The following is a 4,268-nucleotide window of genomic DNA, read 5'->3' as shown; positions in this document are numbered from 1 at the left end:
AGAACCTGGTATGAGGGGCCTTATGATCCACAGGTCTAGGTTAAGGGAGAGAGGACGGAGGACGGAAGATCAGAGATAAGACCTGGAGAGACAGAGTTGAGACATAAAGAAACATGGACACACAGATCTATGGAAAGACAGACATAGACAAGAGAGGAGAGCCACGAATATAGAGACATAGAAATATGGAAAGACAAAGATATAGAGGTATGGATAGATCAAGACTTGAAGAGAAAAAAAAAAGACATGAGAAGATAGAGTATGATCAAGTGAGAAAGAGATAAGAAACAGGGATAGACAGGCTACACAACGGAATAGAAAGAAACAGGCTTAGAAAGAGACACAGAAAAAAAGAATGAAAGAGAGTAATATGCAGAGATAAAGATCTGAAGAGAGCCGAGACGGGGCAAATGTTTAAAAATACAGAATTATGGAGAGTTGAGAGAGATCTGCTAGGAGAGATGGAAGTGGGGATGGAAGGCAGGTTTTTACTATGAGTGGTGTTTACATAGCAAACTGCCTTTGGGATCTCCACGGTCAGAGCCATTCTGTCCTGCCCACCAATGGCTCCTGCCCTCCACAGTGCCCCCCACCCCGCCCACACCAATCTGGGCCTGGAAGGGAGCATCAGTGGGTGACAGACACTGCAGGGATTCTTTGCCCAGAATAAGGGCTAATTGTCTGGCTCCAGCCTGCCCAGAGTTGGGCCTCACTCCCACAGCTGGGATGGAAAGGGGGAGGGGGTGAAGAAAGGCAGATAAGGACAAGTTCAGAGAGAGAGGGAGTCTCTGGGGCTGTGGAGGGCTGAGTAGAAAGCATAACTCGGCTGTCAGCCAACCAGTCTGGAGGGAAGAGTCCTGGGCTACAGGGCAGGACAATTGGGTTCTGATGTTGGCTCTGCCCCTGATTCACCCACATGCTGGCAAATAGTCACTGCCGTCCGCCCCCATGGTAATGCAGGCTGTGGCTGAATTACAGAGCGAGGAGGAGCCAATGAGATACCTAATGGGAAAGTCCTGTGGAGGTTATCAACCATGGAGCCTACAGGAGAAATGTTGGGGGTCCATGTGGGACCTCAGGAAAGATACAGAGATTGATAACAGGCCTTCAAGAGAGTGTCTGAATTCCATGTAATCTTGGAGGTTCATGTGAAGATTCTGGGGAAATATAGGGATTTGCATGAGCCTTCAGGAGAGTGGTCTGAGGTCCACGTGGAGAACTACAGGGGAGATGTCTGGGGTCCACATGGAATATAAGAAGATACCTTGTGGTTCACGTGGGTTGTTATTGTTAGGTGCCATTGAGTCAGTTCCAACTCTTAGTGACCCTATGTACAACAGAACGAAACACTACCCAGTCCTGCACCATCCTCATAATTATTGCTGTGTTTGAGCCCATTGTTGCAGCCACTGTGTCAGTCCATCTCATTGAGGGTCCTCCTATTTTTTGCTGACCCTCGACCTGGCCAAGCATGATGTCCTTCTCCAGGGACTGGTCCCTCCTGACAACATGTCCAGAGTATGTGAGACAAATGAAGTCTTGCCATCCTTGCTTCCAAGGAGCACTCTGGCTGTACTTCTTCCAAGACGGACTTGTTCATTCTTCTAGCAGTCCATGATATATTCAATATTCTTCACCAACACCATGATTTAAAGGCAACAATTCTTCTTTGATCTTCCTCATTCATTGTCCAGCTTTCGCATGCAAAGGAGGCAATTGAGAATATCATGGCTTGGGTCAGGTGCACTTTAGTCCTCAAAGTGACATCCTTGCTTTTTAACACTTTAAAGAGGTCTTTTGCAGCAGGTCTGCCCAATGCAATATGTCGTGTGATTTCATGTCGGTACTACAGGAGAAACGTTGGGATTCTCATCTGATGACCACAGACCACTTTTCCTCAGTCAAGAGAATCAGCACGGCCTCCTATTTGGCAAACAACTGAGTCAGGGAGAGTGCTTAGGTCCAAAGTCACAAACTTAGTTTTGTCCCAGTGGATTGAGCCTGCTGTATTTCGGTAAATGGAAGGTGACCAATGCTGTCAGTAGTGACAATCATCCAAACAAAGTCATATTCAACAAGCATTTACTGATTACCTACTATGAGAAGCAGCATAGCACTGTTGTTAAGAACATGGACCTAGAAGGCAGACTGCCTGAGTTCAAATTCCAGCCTCTGCCTCTTCCCAGCTGTATAAACTTGAGCAAGGTACTCATCCTCACTGAACGTAGTGTTCCACGTATGTAAAATGAGGATGATGATAAAAGCACCTGTGTGTTAGAGTTCCTGTGAGGATGAAATGAGTTAACACATATAAAGCATTTGGGACAGTGCCTGACATACAATAAGTATTTAATAAGTGCTAACTCATACTGTGTGCCAAGCACTAGGAACATCTTTCCCATGGCGGATGGCAGGAGTAAGAGAGCTGGAGCCAAACTATGCAATAATATTTAAAGCTTCTTCTCAGATGGGCTGTTAGCCAAAGCACATCGTATGGCTAAGCCCAAAGTTAATGCATGGGGCACTGGGAGATATGCTCCCCCTACAGGATGCAAACGGAAATCATGTGACAAATGATAGGAAGTTTTAATTCTACTTACTATACGGAGGGAGCAAGGAGCTGGGAACAATAATCCAATTACCCACGTGGCCAGATCTAGGTTGCTTTTCTTTTCCTGCCCAGGTAAGGCTGAATGAGGTATGTCCATCCCAGGGACTCTGGGAGAATATCTATGTTACAGGCCAGTAAACAATTCAAAGGAAAAAAGGACCAACATTTATGGAACACTTACTATGTCTGAGTGAGATACTAAGCCTTGTGACTATCCTATGGTGTAATGTTATTATCCCTATTTTATAGATGAGGAAAATGAGGTTCAGACAGGTAAAGGGATCTGACCAAGGAAATAGAATGGATGGATCTAAGAAATGGAAGATCCAGTATCGTAGGCCAGGTTTCCCCAGAAACAGACCCTGAGATATGAATGTGAGTACAAATGGTTCTTTTGAGAGATAATTCCAGGGATCATTAGTAGGGGAGTTGGAAAGTGAATCAAAGTACTGCAGGAAACCAATACAGGGTTCAATAATGAGCAGCTTGCCAGTGTGGGCAACTGGGGCTCGATCCTACCAGGACCTCTGGGACACAGTGCAGAACACAGCCCATTGTCCTACCAAAGGAATGAGGAAATTGAGGATTTCTTCATTGGTTGAAGGCTGCTCCTAGCACTTCTAGCCTGGTCCTGTACAGAGAAAGCCCTCAAACAGAAAATCCCAAGGGCTTGCAGTAAGAAGCCATCAGGAATGGCTAAGGAAGTATGAGGAAGGCACCATGTAGTAGCATCTACTACAATCAGGATCTAAATCCAAGTCTGTCTGGCTCTCAAGCCACATCACGCTGCCTCCACCTAGATTAACTGGGGAGGTTTGCAAGGTGGAGGGTCTTTTCTTAAAGGAGAGCCTCCTGCTCCCCCAGCTTCTTCCATGCTGCCGGTCATATGAAATGCCAAGTCCCTAATACTTGCACGTACGCCTGGTTGTATAGCACTGAGTATCCAGTGATATACATTCTTGTCTGCAGAGCCATGGCAATGTCAGATAAGCTTGTCCTATTCCCTCACTGCCCAGGTGGGCAACCTGTGGCTCAGAGAAGTAACCCTGGACCTCCACATTCTGTGTACCATGCCTCTCCACTCCCCATTCGCTGTGTGAGTCTCCTCTCCCCAACCAGACTGCAACCTCTGCAAGGGCAGTAGGGCTGTAGTCTGTGGCTGAGCATCCATTCCCTCTCACTCCAGGCAGGGCACACCCTGCTCTCTAGAAAAACAGCTTTTTTCCACCCAATAACTCCAGGTGGATTAAGGACTTAAATTCAAAATAACATTTTAAATCTCTTGATAGAAAAATTAAACCTTAAATTAGAAAAACTTTTTTAAAAAAATCAAAGGTATGGATTATAAATCAAAATTAATAAATATTTCTTTTTTAATATAAGAGTTTTTGTTCATCAGGCCAACTCTTCAGACAAAGATTAGACTGGACTGTGGGACATAAAATGATACTCATGTAGAGTAGATAGCTCAAGTAGATACATGAGACTAAACAGGCAGCCTCTGTCTGGAGGGGAGATGAGAAGGCAGAGAGGGTCAGGAGCTGGTTGAATGGACATGGGTAATCAGGGGTGGAAAGGAGAAGTGTGCTGTCACAGTATAGGGAGAGCAATTAGGGTCACATAACAATATATGCATAAATTTTTATATAAGAGACTA

The sequence above is a fragment of the Trichechus manatus genome, unplaced genomic scaffold, assembly GCF_000243295.1.
Source record: "Trichechus manatus latirostris isolate Lorelei unplaced genomic scaffold, TriManLat1.0 scaffold00030, whole genome shotgun sequence".
In the NCBI taxonomy this organism is placed as follows: domain Eukaryota; kingdom Metazoa; phylum Chordata; class Mammalia; order Sirenia; family Trichechidae; genus Trichechus; species Trichechus manatus.
This window is presented reverse-complemented; position numbering follows the sequence as displayed.